At 39.0% G+C, this 17,347-nt stretch overlaps 1 pseudogene; it reads left to right on the top strand.

Moving 5' to 3' along the window:
* Nucleotides 1-676: 676 nt before the first annotated feature.
* The window catches only part of LOC123862987 (small ribosomal subunit protein uS2-like), a 30,163-nt pseudogene continuing 13,492 nt past the window's right edge, over nt 677-17,347 (top strand).

Genomic DNA, 17,347 nt, shown 5'->3' with positions numbered 1-17,347 from the left:
GGTGCCTGGCCTGAGCGACAGCCTCGTGCGCTGGGGACGGGGCACAGACTTGCAGATGAGTAGTGGTGGGGAAAGGACTTTAGTGCAGCTCCCGGGGCAGAAACCCAGAGCGGTGGATCCAGCAGGCGAAATGGGAGCAGCTGGCAGTTTTAGAAGCACAAAGGGCAGAGATGTGTCCGACCCGGAGGCAGGACTGGGGGCGGCGTGAAGGGGCACACAACCCAGGACGCTGCAGTTTATAGCAGCATGGACAGAAACAGAGACAGTGTGGCCTGGAGAGCTCACGAAGAACAGACTGCAGTCTCTCTGCTCTGAGGCAGAGGGTTGGAAACAGTCTCTTCTGCTCTGACTCATGGAAGAGACATGGAAAGCTGCCAGGGAAAGACGCCAGGGAAAGCCACCAGAGAACAAAAGCCCCAAAAACTGATTCCTGCTGAGCCATCCCCCACCACAGGGGGGCAGGGCAATTCCGCCCAAACAGGGTTGCCTGAGTAACAGCACAGCAGGCCCCTCACCCAGCAGGGAAAACAAGAGGACAGCAACCCTAAGGTCCCAAGAAAACAAGTGCATCTTGCTTGGGTTCTGGTCAATAATTTGGACTCTATACATTCCCTCAAACACCCATCAACAGAATGAGTAGGAGGAGGAACCCCCAAAATAGAAAAACTCAGAGATTATGACTTATGCTGCAGATTTACAAATGGAGATATACAAATTTACAAATGCGGATATAACCAAGATGTCAGAGATGGAATTCAGGTGAGCAATTGTGAAGACAATGGCTAGAATGGAGAAATCAATTAATGGCAAGATAGAGTCTCTAAGGGCAGAAATGAAAGCTGAATTGGCAGGACTTAAAAATGCTATCAATGAGATCCAATCCAATCTAGATAATCTAACAGCTAGGGTAAGTGAGGCAGAAGAACGAATAAATGACCTGGAAGACAATATAATAGATAAAAAGGGAAAAGAGAAGGCCAGGGAAAAACAACTCAGAATCCATGAAAATAGAATCAGAGAAATAAGTGACACCATGAAGCATTCCAATGTCAGAATAATTGGAATCCCGGAGGGAGTGGAGAGAGAGAGAGGACTAGAAGATGTATTTGAGCAAATTGTAGCTGAGAACTTCCCTAATTTGGGGAATGAAACAAACATTCACATCCTAGAGGCAGAGAGGATCCCTCCCAAGATCAAGGAAAGCAGGCCAACATCCCGGCATGTAATAGTAAAACTTGCAAATCTTAGAACCAAGGAAACCATCTTAAGGGCAGTTAGGGGGAAGAGATTCCTTACGTACAGAGGGAGGAACATCAGAATAACGTCAGACCTATCCACAGAGACCTGGCAAGACAGAAAGGCCTGGCAAGACATATTCAGGGTACTAAACGAGAAGAACATGCAGCCAAGAATACTTTATCCGGCAAGGCTTTCATTTAGAATGGATGGAGAGATGCAGAGCTTCCACGACCGGCAGAAGTTGAAAGAATATGTGACCACTAAGCCGGCCCTGCAAGAAATATTAAGGGGGGTTCTATAAAAGGAGAAAGACCCCAAGAGTGATCTACAACAGAAATTTACAGGGACAATCTATAAAAACAAAGTCTTCACAGGCAACATGATGACAATGAATTCATATCTTTCAATAGTCACTCTCAATGTGAATGGCCTAAACACTCCCATAAAATGGCACAGGGTTGCAGATTGGATAAGAAGACAGGACCCATCCATATGCTGCCTACAAGAGACTCATTGTGAACCTAAAGATACATCCAGACTGAAAGTGAAGGGATGGAGATCCATCTTCCATGCCAGCGGACCTCAAAAGAAAGCTGGGGTAAAAATTCTTATATCAGACAAATTAGATTTTAAACTAAAGTCTATAATTAGAGACACAGAAGGACACTCTATCATTCTTTTTTTTTTAATATTTTATTTATTTATTCATGAGAGTCAGAGAGAGAGAGAGAGACGCAGAGGCAGAGGGAGAAGCAGGCTCCCCACCCAGCAGGGAGCCCAATGCGGGACTCGATCCCAGGACCCTGGGATCATGACCTGAGCCGAAGGCAGACACTTAACCATCTGAGCCACCCAGGCGCCCGACACTATATCATTCTTAAAGGGTCTATCCAACAAGAAGATCTAACAATTGTAAATATCTATGCCCCCAACATGGGAGCAGCCATCTACATAAGCCAACTGTTAACCAAAATAAAGAGTCATATTGATAACAATATGTTAATTGTAGGAGACCTCAATACTCCACTCTCAGCAATGGACAGATCATCTAAGCAGAAAATCAACAAGGAAACAAGAGCTTTGAATGATACATTGGACCAGATGGACCTCATAGATATTTACAGAACATTCCACCCTAAACAACAGAATACTCATTCTTCTCAAGTGCGCATGGAACTTTCTCCAGAATAGACCACATTGGGTCACAAATCAGGTCTCAACCGATACCAAAAGATTGAGATTATTCCCTCCATATTCTCAGACCACAATGCTTTAAAACTGAAACTCAATCACAAGAAAAAATTTGGCAGAAATTCAAACACTTGGAAGCCAAAGACCACTCTGCTCAAGAATGTTTGGGTCAACCAGAAATCAAAGAAGAACTTAAACAATTCATGGAAATCAATGAGAACAAAAACACATCGGTCCAAAACCTATGGCATACTGCAAAGGCGGTCCTAAGGGGGAAATACATAGCCATCCAAGCCTCAATCAAAAAAATAGAAAAATCCTGAATTCACCAACTAACTCTACACCTTAAAGAACTAGAGAAAAAGCAACAAATGACGCCTAAGCCATGCATTAGAAGAGAAATAATTAAAATTAGAGCAGAAATCATTGAATTAGAAACCAGAAACACAGTAGATCATATCAACGAAACTAGAAGTTGGTTCTCTGAAAGAATTAATAAGATCGATAAATCACTGGCCAGACTTATCCAAAAGAAGAGAAAGGACCCAAATTAATAAAATTATGAATGAAAGGGGAGAGATCATGACTAACACCAAGGAAATAGAAACAATTTTTAGAAATTATTATCAACAACTATATGCCAATAAACTGAGCAATCTGGATGAAATGGATGCCTTCCAGGAAACCTATAAGCGGTCCAGACCGAAACAGGAAGAAATTGACAACCTGAATAGGCCAATAACCAGTAACGAGATTGAAGCAGTGATCAAAAACTTCCCAAAAAACAAGAGTCCAGGGCCTGATGGATTCCCTGGGGAATTCTACCATTCAAAGAAGAAATAATACCTATTCTACTGAAGCTGTTTCAAAAAATAGAAACAGAAGGAAAACTTTCAAACTCATTCTATGAAGCCAGCATTACCTTAATCCCCAAACCAGGCAAAGACCCCATCAAAAAGGAGAATTTCAGACTGATATCCCTGATGAATATGGATTCCAAAATCCTCAACAAAATCCTAGCTAACAGGATCCAACAATACATTAAAAGGATCATCCACCACGACTAAGTGGGATTTATCCCTGGGATGCAAGTGTGGTTCAACATTCGCAAATCAATCATTGTGATAGAACACATTAATAAGAGGAGGGAGAAGCCATATGGTCCTCTCAATGGATGCAGAAAAAGCATTTGACAAAATACAATATCCTCTCTGATTAAAACTCTCCAGAGTATAGGGATAGAGGGAACATTCCTCAAGTTCATAAAATCCATCTATGGAAAACCCGCAGCGAATATCATCCTCAATGGGGAAAAGCTGAGAGCCTTTCCCTTAAGATCAGGAACACGTCAAGGGTGCCCACTCTCGCCACTATTGTTCAACATAGTACTAGAAGTCCTAGCAACAGCAATCAGACAACAAAAAGAAATAAAAGGTATTCAAATTGGCAAAGAAGAAGTCAAACTCTCTCTTTTCACAGACGACATGATACTTTATGTGGAAAACCCAAAAGACTCCACCCCCAAATTACCAGAACTCACCCAGCAATTCAGTAATGTGGCAGGATACAAAATCAATGCACAGAAATCAGTTGCTTTCTTATGCACTAACAACGCAACTGTAGAAAGAGAAATTAGAGAAATGATTGCATTCACAATAGCACCAAAAACCATAAGATACCTTGGAATAAACCTAACCAAAGAGGTAAAGGATCTATACTCTAGGAACTACAGAACACTCATGAAAGAAATTGAAGAAGACACAAAAAGATGGAAAAATATTCCATGCTCATGGATCGGAAGAATAAACATTGTTAAAATCTCTATGCTACCCAGAGCAATCTACACCTTCAATGCCATCCCGATCAAAATTCCAATGACATTTTTCAAAGTGCTGGAACAAACAATCCTAAAATTTGTATGGAATCAGAAAAGACCCCGAATCGCCAAGGAAATGTTGAAAAAGAAAAACAAAGCTGGGGGCATCACGTTGCCCAACTTCAAGCTCTATTACAAAGCAGTGATCACCAAGACAGCATGGTACTGGCACAAAAACAGACATATAGACCAATGGAACAGAATAGAGAACCCAGATATGGACCCTCAACTCTATGGTCAAATAATCTTTGACAAAGAAGGAAAAAACATGCAATGGAAAAAAGACAGTCTCTTCAATAAATGGTGCTGGGAAAATTGGACAGCCACATGCAGAAGAATGAAACTTGACCATTCTCTAACACCATTCACAAAATAAACTCAAAGTGGATGAAAGACCTCAATGTGAGACAGGAATCCATCAAAATCCTAGAGGAGAACATAGGCAGTAACCTCTTTGACATCGGTCACAGCAACTTCTTTCAAGATACATCTCCAAAGGCTAGTGAAACAAAAGCAAAAATGAACTTTTGGGATTTCATCAAGATAAGAAGCTTCTGTACAGCAAAGGAAACAGTCAACAAAACAAAGAGGCAACCCACAGAATGGGAGAAGATATTTGCAAATGACATATCAGATAAAGGGCTGGTATCTAAGATCTATAAAGAACTTCTCAATCTCAACACCCAAAAAACAAATAATCAAGTCAAAAAGTGGGCAGAAGAGATGAACAGACACTTCTCTGAAGAAGACATACAAATGGCTAACAGACACATGAAAAAATGTTCATCATCATTAGCCATCAGGGAAATTCCAATCAAAACCACATTGAGATACCACCTTACACGAGTTAGAATGGCAAAAATGGACAAGTCAAAAAACAACAAATGTTGGATAGGTTGTGGAGAAAGGGGAACCCTCTTACACTGTTTGTGGGAATGCAATTTGGTACAGCCACTTTGGAAAACAGCATGGAGGTTCCTCAAAAATTTAAAAATAGAGCTACCCTATGAGCCAACAATTGCACTACTGGGTATTTACCCCAAAGACACAGATGTAGTGAAAAGAAGGGCCATATGCACCCCAATGTTCATAGCAGCAATGTCCGCAATAGCCAAACTGTGGAAAGAGCCGAGATGTCCTTCAACAGATGAATGGATAAAGAAGATGTGGTCCCTATATACAATGGAATATTACTCAGCCATTAGAAAGGATGAATACCCAACTTTTACATCAACATGGATGGGACTGGAGGAATATACTGCTAAGTGAAGTAAGTCAAGCAGAAAAAGTCAATTATCATATGGTTTCACTTATTTGTGAAACATAAGGAATACCATGGAGGACATTAAGAGAAGGAAGGGAAAAATGAGGGGGGTGGAATTGGAGGGAGAGATAAACCATGAGAGACTATGGACTCTGAGAAACAAACAAGGTTTTAGAGGGGAGGGGGGAAGGGGGGATTGGTTAGCCCGGTGATGGGTATTAAGGAGGGCACGTACTGCATGGAGCACTGGGTGTTATACAAAAACAATGGATCGTAGAGCACCACATCAAAAACTAATGATGTATTGTATGGTGACTAACATAACATAATAAAATTAAAAAAAAAAAAAGAAGACACAAATAAATAGAAATCCCCATTTCAGGGATTAGAAGAAGTAATATTGTTCAAATATTCATACTACCGATAGCTATTTATAGAATTAATACAACCCCTATCAAGATTCCAATAGGATTTTTACAGAAGTAGAAAAAAATTCCTAAAATTTATACAGAACTACAAAAGACCTTGAACAAACAGCTAAAGAAATCCTGACAAAGAAGAAAAAAGCAGGAAGCATTACAATTCCTGATTTCAAGCTATACTATAAAGCTATGGTAATCAAAACAGTATGGTACTGGCCTAAAAGACAAATAAACCAACAGAACAGAATTGAGAGCCCAGAAATAAACCCAAACATATACAATCAACTAATATTTAACAAGGGAGCCAAGTATAATCAATGGAGAATAGGCAGTCTCTTTAATAAGTGATGCTGAGTTAATTGGATATTCACATGTGAAAGAATGAAACTGGACCCCTACCTTACACCATTCACAAAAATTAACTTGTAATGGATTAAAGACTTAAATATAAGGCCTGAAACCATGAAATTCATAAAAGGAAACAAAAGAATAAAGCTCCTTGACATGGGCCTTGGAAATGACTTTTTGGATGTGGTATCTAAAACACAAGAAACAAAAAATAAACAAGTGGGATTACATCAAACTAAAAACTTATGCACAGCAAAAGAGACCATCAACAAAGTGAAAAGACAACCTGCAGAATGGAAAAAAAATATATTTGTAAACCATATATCTGATAAGGGATTAATATCCAAAATGTATAAAGAACTAATGCAACTCAATAGCAAAAAACAACCCAATTAAAAAATGGGCACATGATCTGAACAGACAGTTCTCCATGTGAAAAGATGCTCAACATCACTAGTCATTATGGAAACACAAATTAAAACCACAATGAGATATCACCCCATGCCTGTTAGAATGGCCATCAACAAAAAGACAAGCGATAACAAAAGCGGACATGAATGTGTAGAGAAGGAAACCTTGCACACTGTTGGTGGGATTGTAAATTTGTACAGCCACTAGAAAAAAAAAAACAGTATGGAGGATCCTCAAAAAATTAAATTTAGAACTATTATACAACCTTACAATTCCACTTCTGGGAATATATCCAAAGGAAATAAAAATACTAACAAAAAGATACCTGTACTGCCATTTATAAAGCACCATTATTTAAAATAGTCAAGACATGGAAACCATCTAAGTGTCCATCAATAGATGAATGGATACAGAAGTTGTGCGTGTGTGTGTGTGTGTGTACACACAGGAATATTATTCAGCCATAAAAAATTAGGAACTGCTCCAACGTGCAACAACATCGATGACCTTGAAGGCATTACACTAATTACAATAAGTCAGACAAAGAAAGACAAATACTGCATGATCTTACTTATATGTGGAATCTAAAAAACAATAAACAAAAACAACAAAAAACTCACAGAAAAAGAGATGAGATTTGTGGTTACCAGAGTCAGGGTGAGGGGATGAGGAGGAAAAACTGGAGGAAGATGATAAAAAGGAACACATTTCCAGGTATAAGATAAATAATCTTAGGGATATTAATGTACAACATATTTACTATAGCTCATGCTGCTGTATGATATACAGGAAAGTTGTTAAGAGAGTAAATCCTAAGAGTTCTCATCATAAGGAGAAAATTTTCATCCTTTGTTTTTTTGTTTTTATGATATTGTATCTATATGAGATGATGGATGTTAGCTGAACCTCCTGCAATAAGCATTTCACAATAAATAAACCAAACCATCACATTGTATGCTTTAAACTTGTACAGAGATGTATGTCAATTTTTTCTCAATAAAACTGGGGGGGGAAAGACACCATTAATTTCTCAGCCGTATACTTTTCAAGGCAATGAAGCCAACGCCTATCTCCTCAGTCCTATCCTGCCCTGTCAGTATCTCTGTGGGCTGCTATCTTCACTACCCATCACCTTCTCCAAAGATGAGAAGAACATCTAAATGCCCTGAAATAGGTCCCATTCTCACCTTCTCATCACCATTGTCTTTTTCAAACACCCATGACCCCTGACAATTAGGAAACTATATCATTAGTATATGTGTTAATTACTATAGGGTTCTATTCATAACACCACTTAATAATAATAATACATTTCAGTAAAAGAATAGATTCATAATCTTCTCAGAAATCAGAACAGCTGGATAAGATTATTGATAGACTTAATGGAAAGCAGTATTTTAAATATTCACTTATTTCAATACTTCATTGGTGGACTGCATATCTTACAAAACCATCTCTTCCTACCCGATATACTTGTTTAGCTATGTTTTCTAATAATAAAAAACTAGATAAAAAACAATTTCTGAGTTATTTCCCTTTTCCTTCAGAGTTTCAAAGGATTTTGGTTGTGAATACTAATAAAATGATTTTTTTTTCACTTTTCTAGATTTTGGTCATCTGTCTACTAATCAACTCATTAAGAATTCAACTCAACAAAAAATTTCTTGGAGGTAGAACATTAATGTGTCAGTACAAGGAAAACAACATAAAATTACTTTTGCTGATCATAGTTTGAGAAATGTCTTAGAGACAGCAAGATATGCTAAAGATGCTTTCACATCCCTCCTGTCCCTGATGATTCAGAGCACAAACTCAGAATTTCAGCTCCCTTCACTAACACCTAATGATTAAAACAACAACAACAACAACAACAACAACTCCATGTATTATGGATGAGAACAGTTAAAAACAGGCAAAAATAGTCTCCTTCCACTGTAACTAAAATTAATGCTTCACAAATCCTCAGCTTCTCAGACTCATTGTCTCAATTTGTTATTCTCATGAATTATCAAAGTGAAGCATAGACACTGCTCCTAAAAATAAAGATTTTATTAAACTTCATTATGTACCAAAATGTCTAAAGACATTGCCTCTCCTTTGACCTCATGAGCTTCTCAAGCTACTCAATCCCAGGGTTAAAGAAATATCTCATTAGCAGTACCTGATGTCAGCAGATGTGTTATTAAACTGCCTGTCACTCAAGCCCTCAATACCAAAAAATACCTAGGTCCTGCAGTCCTTTATACCACCCCCTGCTCTTTGCAATATAATAGCAGGAACTGGAGTGCCTGGAATTGTTATAAAAATAATTCCAAAAACTTAGTCCTTTCTGGGAAGTCTTCGAGTTGATGGGAAGAAGGTACTACCTGCCAGGCAAGTTGCTACACATCAGTAAAAGATGACTGATAAATGATAGATAACATTAGTCTGCTCAGACTGCTGTAACAAAACACTACAGACTAGGTGGCTTAAACGACAGAAATTTACTTTCTCGCAGTTTTGGAGGTTGGAAGTTCAAGATCAAGGTGTCAATAGGGTTGATGTCTAATGAGGTCTCTCTTCCTGGCTTTCAGATGGTTATTTTGTCACTATGTCCCCTACATAGCCTTTCCTCTGTTCATGCTCACTCCTGGTGCTTCTTCTTCTTATAAGTCCTTTATGATCTCATTTACCCTTAATCACCTCCTCAAGGAAGCTATTTCTAGGGGTGCCTGGGTGGCTCAGTTGGTTAAGCATCTGCCTTCGGCTCAGGTCATGATCTCGGGGTCATGGGATGGAGCCCAATGTTGGGCTCCCTGCTCAGCAAGGTGTCTGCTTCTTCCTCTCCCTCTCCCCTCCCCGCCATGCACTCTCTCTCTCTTTCTCTCTCTCTCTCTAAATAAAGAAAAAAAAAAGAAGCTATTTCTAAAAACAGTCACATTGGACTTTAGGGCTTCAACATATGAACTGGGAAGTGGGGACATAATTCAGCCTGCAATAGGTAAACATAGGTAGGTGGGTATGTAGGTAGATAATGGAAGGAAGGGAGGGAGAGGAACCATTAACTTGCTAGCAGGTGGGACTACAACCAGATTTAGATCTGCAGAAGGAAGCCACTGTCTATGAGGTTAAAAACTGAAAAGCATTAGAAAGGCCCACACTGCTCCAAAGCGCTGCACGTACACACACACACACACACACACACACATTCACACACACACATGAGCCACAGTGTCTGAAGTTTTACATTAATCATTGAACAAATATTTATTGAATAAGAACTTTGTGGCTAGCACTGAGCTGGGTGTTACAGAGTATGTTAACCGAATCCCTGACTGAAGATGTTATATTCCAATATGGATGAAAGAACCTATGCTTTAAGAAAGTTGTTCTTCGCCTTTACTGATGAAAGGATCACTTGTGGGGCTTTTAAAAATACATATTCCGTAATCAAATCTTCTTGATCTAAATAGCCTGGAGAGGGCCTTGGGCCTCTCTCTATATATTTTAAAATCTCTGGAAGTAACTCTTACACATAGCCAATATGGAAAACCAATTCAGTCTACTGAAATAAACATTGGTCTTTCCTTCTAAATAGAAATGTCTCTGGAAGACAATATGTGAAAATCCTACTACCTCAGGATGGATGAACTCACTAGATGGCTAATAATAAATGATCTATGACAATATTAGACTACTGAGCAAGAAAAGGCATAAGCAGTTTAAGATAAATATACATGAAACTTGATTGCAAAGCTGAAATCCCTTTATAAATGTTAGAGATTATTATGCAGCAGATCACTGTTTTACCAAGTTACCATTCCATTTGAAGTGTTTCCAAATACCGAGCCAATACCAATCTTTCTGTAACTTTCTTCCAATGTTTCTAGTTTTACACTTTTTACTCCCTACTTTGTCTAGAGGTTTTCAGGGTAAGACTCCACGATGCCTTAGGTCTGTGACCACAGACGTAAGGGGTCCCTGAGTAAAACAGGACCAAGGCTGATAAAGATCTCTAGGCTAAGCCCCACAAACAGGTGAGAGTCTGGAATTAGTCCTGCTGCCATTATCCTGGACTTCACTAGTTTATGAGCCCAGGGTAGCTGTGTGTCCACTGAGCTGCCCAGCCACTGCCACCTGTACCTTCTAGGACTGGCTTCCATTCCCTGAACATCTAGTCAGTGGCTGGGCTACTTTCACTCTTGGCATGCCAAAGCTGCTGTACAGACTCTTTATTTAGGCCAATGATTCTCAATTGGAATGGCTCTGCCTCCAATGGAGTATTTGGAAATAGCTAACAGTATATTTGGTCATCACAATAGAAGCTGCCTCAGCTCACAGCACCACCCTGCTTTTACTGGCATTTAGAGAGTAGGAGCCAGGGGAAAATAGACATCCCACAATACAATGACTGTACCAGCTGCACCGTGTCTCTCTAGACATTCATGAAGGGGAAATAACCTCTTTGACATTATCTGAGTGTAGATGCTAACTTTGTTTTACATACATTTTCAAAGTATTTTTTATACAAGTTCTAATACCTAACAGATTGTCCAAAACAGTGTCTAGACTATAAATCAAGAAGAATCTGTGCCACCTAGCTGGGACCTTTGCCAAGAATTGTTCATTTTTGTGAAAATCACTTCACCAATAATTCAATGACATTCTTCATACCTAAGTCACAAGCATGAAACTCCTGTATGAGTATACATTTGTGGTTTCTATTCTCTGTGTGAGTATAAGCATATGCCTGCTTCATTAAGCCCATTATGTCTTTTAGAGCAGTCAAGCCCATGTACTTACATATTGAAATATATATTAAGTTATTTTTAATTACTTTACACTTGCTAGCCCTTCATATTAAAATTAGGGCATCAGATTAACTTATTTTCTGTGTGAAATTATATATAGATGGATTTTATCTATAAATTTTATTATCTTTGAGAATAAAGAGTACATTACTAAATATCTGTTAAAGAGAGGAGATAATAGGTCTGATAGGTTTGAGATATCAATATTAGCCTTCATTCAATGAACATTTACAATAAATCCTGTAGATCTTTGACATATACTTTCAGGGTTCAGCCCTTGTAGCTACACTAGCTCCTAAAGTCCTGTTCCCAACAAGGCACCCTCCATGCCAAGGATATCCCAGTATGCCTTGCAGCCAGTACGACCTATTTACAGATACCATCCTACAATTCAAAAAGAAATTGTAAAAATTATGTCATTCATTTTATCTAAAAGCTAGATTCATATTCGTAATGCTAGCATATAAGAGATTAATACTTATTTTAAACCTATATTTAATAATGCTTTCACATGGATTGATTTTATTTGATATTCACAACACCCTGTGAGACGGTAGGGATGATTCTATATTTCTATCCCTGCTTAACAATGGAGAATCCTGAGGCCCTGAGAGGCTGACTGGTTCAAAGTCATAGATCTAGCAAGAAAGAGCTGAGACTCAAATCTACACCTTCAGAAGACAAAAGCTGTGCTGTTTTTGCTTATATAACACTGACTCTCAAGTAACAAGACAGAAAAAAATAACAGAAAGACAAAAATAAAAAGAATTGATATGAAATGCTAAAACATGTAAACACTCTTAACAAGCGATTTCTGAAAGCCTAAAGAGGAAATTCAACACCATAATCTAGGAGATTTAATTAAGGTGGTTCTTTTGACATATGAATATACTCTTCCATTGAAACTTGCCACAGGCCACACCTTTGGACCCAATGTGTACTTGTACACACATAAATGGCTCCCAAAAAAGACACTTGAAAATAACTGTGGTGCTCTCTACTGTTGACAAAGGAGTAGGCATGAAAATAGCAAACATCTGCTATTTGTGTCTCTGAGCTGATAACAAAAATGGACAGCTACAAAGTGCCACTGACAGCATTTCACTTTTATTGATGAGTGTGGTTCAACAGCAACTTTTTTATTAAAATAAATATTTGATTCATTAATGAGACCGAACAATTCCTTTGGCTTAAAACAAACATTACAATCACAATTTCTAATTGTTGTTTTTATTTGAATTCTGTGCTCAAGTCTAGCTGAAAAGACATGGACAGACATTCAGTACTGTAGCTAGTTTGCAAATTCTTATGTCAGGTTTAAATGAGCCCTAAAGGTCAGAGAGAGGCAAGTGAGTGCCTTACAGATGACAACTCTGATCCATAGGAAGCAGCAGCCTAGAGAAATGTGTAAAGGAGGCTGAGCCTCTGTCTAGGCTCAGTGAGAAAGAGTACCATAATTGATTAGTAATGTCTTTCAAGGAAGATAAAGTGAGAGGACAGTATACAGGCAACGTCTCTGGGGTCCCTGCACTAGTTTGACCCACTTATTTCACAGATGAAGAAATTGAGGCCCAATAAGATTAAAATCAAATTCAAATTAAATCAAAGATTTCATCACTGCTTGAAGTTAGGCAAGGGTCAAGAATTCAAGCATCTTGTATTCTGGGACATTCTTCTTGCCATTAGATATGTTTTCTTAGTTACACTTCTTAGAACAGTACTCAAAAATTCCAGCCCAAGCTTCTGAAAGTAAAAAGTGATGTTCCTTTTCAATATAGCACCAATGTGCATGTTTTCTCCTTTACATAGACCAAGAGCCTTTCTGAAAGGTATGGGCACAAAGCCCATTCATCTTACAATTGATCTTTTTGATGATTTGGTCATAAGGAAATAGAATTTCCCATTGTAGAGTCATTTCCATGGTTACCTATTGATTTCCTATAGGAAACATCCTGTTTACACAGCCATCATGTCTTTATTGTAGAGGGTAAATCACCTTCTGAGTTTTCGCTTTATATGCAACCTGAGGCATGTAAAAATGAGCTCTGCAAAATTACCAGAACAAGATAAATAAATGATTCATGTGAGTTGGTTTTGCATGAATAAGTGATTAATCCTTTCTTTCAACCTTGTTAGGAGAAAATGCAGAATTAATGTCACTCTATGCAAATAGAAGCCCACTTTCCTGAATTCTGACCTAATTATAGGTATTTGTGAAGTAAAGTATATATGAAATTTCTTGCAGTTAAAAAAAAATAAGACTGCTACTGAAAATCAGAAACCAAACTTTATAAGTCTTAACTGCAGTTATACATAGATGATACTGATTTACCCTGAAGATTCTTTCAAAATATCCTACATTTAGCATGCTAAATGTAAATGATCATAATGGTCCAAAACAGGCCTTACCATTGATTACTCAATAGGTGAGTCCCAGAGTTCATGTCACAACCTTACCTGCCTGAACTGACTACACTCTTAGAGGCAAAACACCCAGGATACTGGTGTCTTGGTGTAGTGAAAAATGAGTGAATCGTTCATTAAAACAGTAGAACACTCAAGAACCCAAAATAACATCAACAAAATGAAATTCCCTCAAGTCAGGAGCAGAAAAATACAATTCCACTCTGGAGAGATGTGCCTCAGCTCTGTGCTAGAGGCTTAGGTCTCTGCCTCCCATAGTATTTCACCGGTAGGTGGGGACTTTGAACATAAACTAGGACCAACCAAATAATTCTCTACAAGTCACAAAATAAGAATACTTGAAGGAAGAGGTCACCTTGGACTAGAATATCATCAAAAAAGACTTCTTGTATAGGAAGTAGCAGTGTATTTTGAGTGGTGCCCCAGAAGAAGCAGTGAGATCTGGATAAATAAAAGTGGAAAATTATAGCAGCTAATATTTAGTGAGCATTTACTATGGACCAGGTACTCCACCAAATCCTTTATACTCACTATCTTATTTCATCTTTACAACTATCCAGTGAGATGAGTAAGCTATCATCATCTCCTTTATATGTGAGAAAGCTGAGGTTCAACATCTAGTGTTACACAATTGGTGGCAATAATTTCATTGTAAACTGTCTACTGAGTCTACAGTCGTAACTACACAATTCCAGGCAGAGGGAAATAAGCAACACAGTGGAAGGGATGCAAATCATATGGCAAGAAGGTGGCAGAGGGTAAATCACTCAATCAAGAGATGAGTGGTATAGGTGGAGTGAGAAAGGGCTAGGAAAATTGCATGACAATAGATTATAGAGATCTCTGAATGCCATTCTTGGTAGAATAAGACATGTGAGAATGGAACTCCAACTGAGACGGTGCCAATTAATTCAGGTGGCACTGACCTGTGAGGCAGAGCACGTCTTAATCACCAGAACACTAAATGCTCATTAGCCAACCTTTTAATTGGCAGCCTGGAAAAGTTATCAGCAAAGAACCAAGATATGATCATGCTGTTAAGGGGAAAAGAAGGAAAGAAACAATGCTCTGATCTCTCCCAGATAACAACTCTGTATTTCAGATGTATGTTTTCCTATCTTCCAGGTCCCTGGTGGAGATAAAATGAACAAAAGGAAGAACAGATGGGACTAAAAGCAGAAGTTAGCTGATGAAAGAAAAAGCAAGGCTGGGAGAAGAGCGTATAGAGAAGAACACAGAATTAGAGCAAAGGGTTTTTGAAATGTAAGATTATCTCTGCCGCTGAGCTAAATACAAAACAACTCTATTGACTACTTTGCAATGTTAAGTGGCTTTATCAAGTATCGGTGGAAATTGGTGCCTGGGAATAAGCATACAGATCTCTCAGCAGAAAGGTCACCTGGCTGAACCAGGTCAGCTATAATGGCCTGGGGCAATGTGCATCATTGCTTCATTGCAAAAATGCAGAACAGAGTCAGAGACCACTCCAACATCTTAAACTGGTACAAGCAGAAAATGAAACCAGAGGTCAAATGAAAGGACATTGTACTGGGAATCAGGAGAGTGCCTCCTCCTTTTCCTGAGAGAGAAAAAAATGCATTTTCCCAATGTGACAGGATAAGTGATAGGGTGCCCAGATCACGTTTCCTGACTCAGGACAGTATGCTTTCTTCTATACCTATGAGCTGCAGAATGAGCTGGACCTTTATTCAAATCCTAGCTCTGCCACTTATTAGATGTGTGACCTTAGGCAAGTCATTTCCTCCCATGCCATCAAGATAAAAAAGAAAGAAAAAGAAAAGAAAAGAAAAGAAAGCAAGGTCTTTGCTCTCAAAGAACTAAAGTAAATCTGACACAAATAGATTGACAAGGTTGAAAAGGAGGAGCCAGTGCTACTTGACTTTCTGCCCAGCATCAGACTCACTATTTTAATTATAACTAAGAAGGTAAAATGTACCACCTCAGTAAGGCACAGCCTCCTTCCCCTTCTCCATAGCTGCCAGACTGACTCCTGGAGCTGGTTGTGTTGGGGGAAAGGCAGGAAATCAGGACAGTGCCTTCAATACTAGATAGTATTTATTGATTACTCAGAGCTGTCTACTGTACTTAGAGCTTTATATACATGATCTCCTTCAATCCCCCAATAATCCTGTGGATTATTATCTCAGTTGTACAGATGAGAAAACTGAGCTTCAGAAAGATTAAGTGACTTGCCCAAGTCCTGCTGGAATTAGCATCTGGCTCTAAGCTACTAGCAAGCTAGGAAGTTCTTATGTGAATCACAACAAAGCTTCAGACTTCCCAGTATATGTACCATGACCAAACCCAAGTCTCTCCAGTACAAACAAAAAGGTCCTGCCAGTCCAAACATACTTAACTCCCAGACATCATTGCCATCCTCAGTGGAAAAGAATTTTTTATGCCAATTCAATAACTTTGTTGCTTTCCAACAATTTGCAAGGCACTGGGGTGATGTAGCAATTATAATGAAATAAACGACATCTTTCCTGTCCTCAAGGAAGTTATAGTTTAGCATGAAGTTAAGAAAAGAAATAACAGCAGGTTAGGTCACCTTATTCTGAGACATACTTGAGCAGTATAGATGTACAAAGGATGTGGACAGGAAAGGAACAGATAGGGAGACACTGAGGGGAGACAGGGAGGAAGGAAGGAAGGGAGGGAGGGAGGGAGGGAGGGAGGGAGGGAGGGAGGAAGAAGGAAATAAGAGGCCTTTGAGCATTTATTAGCACACACTGTGCTAGGCTATATATAGACTTATCTTTTAATTCTCCCAATACTCCATTGTAGGTAACATCACTCCCATTATATTCCTGCTCCAAATCCTGCAGTGGCTTTTCATCACACTCAGAATGACCTGGTCCTTCCTCTGTACCACATGGACCCATTTACCATGCCTTGAACACATGAAGTTCCCTTCAACCTTACAGTCTTTGGTACATGCTGTTCTCTCCAATCAAAATACTCCCCACTCCACTCCCAGATAGCCACATGGCCTGCTTCTCTCCCTCTTTTCATTCTGGTCTCTACTCAAATGTGACTTCCACAGAGAGGCTTTCCCTGACTCCCCTAGTAACCCACCTCTCACCTTTACTTTCTGTCTTCTTACTGTTTTATTTTTTTTAAGGCATTTATCATTACCTAACCTTTATAATTACTTGTTTACTGTCTGTCTCCCAACCGCTCCACTAGAACATCAGTTCAATGAGGGCAATAATACATCCCCAGAGTCTAAACAGTGTCTGGCACATAGTGAGTGCACAAGAAAAATGTTACGAATGAACTCCTGAATCTGTCTTTGTGATAAAAAGAAACTGGGGCTCTGAGAGTTGAGTTCCTTAACCAGTTCCCACAGATGGACTTC

This window comes from Mirounga angustirostris, unplaced genomic scaffold (assembly GCF_029215605.1).
Source record: "Mirounga angustirostris isolate CCGP_5_RB_7025 unplaced genomic scaffold, mMirAng1.0.hap1 SCAF_1, whole genome shotgun sequence".
Lineage (NCBI taxonomy): Eukaryota > Metazoa > Chordata > Mammalia > Carnivora > Phocidae > Mirounga > Mirounga angustirostris.
The sequence above is the reverse complement of the archived record's forward strand: the minus strand, read 5'-3'. Positions and strand labels throughout refer to the sequence as shown.